Below are 387 nucleotides of genomic sequence, written 5' to 3'. Positions count from 1 at the left end.
CTGCAGTTTTTCCTTGTCTTTAACATATACCTCTTAAATAATTTTAGAACATTGCAGTTTGTTGACAAAAAGACATATGACAGCATGGACTAGCAAATTTTGCATGCGTGTTTTTAATTTACATTTTGCAAACTTTACTTGGCATTTATTAAATGAAAATAAAATACCTATAATATTGAATGGGATACATCCATTCAAACTTTTTCAAAGATGCATCACTTCCATGTCTGACAGTTATGACCCTGTATGTACTGTTGAACTTCCCTATCTTGTGCACCCACATATTAAATACTATGGATAAATTGAAGTGATTTGCAAGTCCAAAAACACTTCAAGTATTAAATCCTCTTTATCTCAAATTGTCTGATAACTCTTATTCACTCCCAG

This window comes from Saccostrea cucullata, unplaced genomic scaffold (genome assembly GCF_032062105.1).
Source record: "Saccostrea cucullata isolate Sc308-1 unplaced genomic scaffold, CSIRO_AGI_Scuc_v1 ctg525, whole genome shotgun sequence".
NCBI lineage: Eukaryota > Metazoa > Mollusca > Bivalvia > Ostreida > Ostreidae > Saccostrea > Saccostrea cuccullata.
This window is presented reverse-complemented; position numbering follows the sequence as displayed.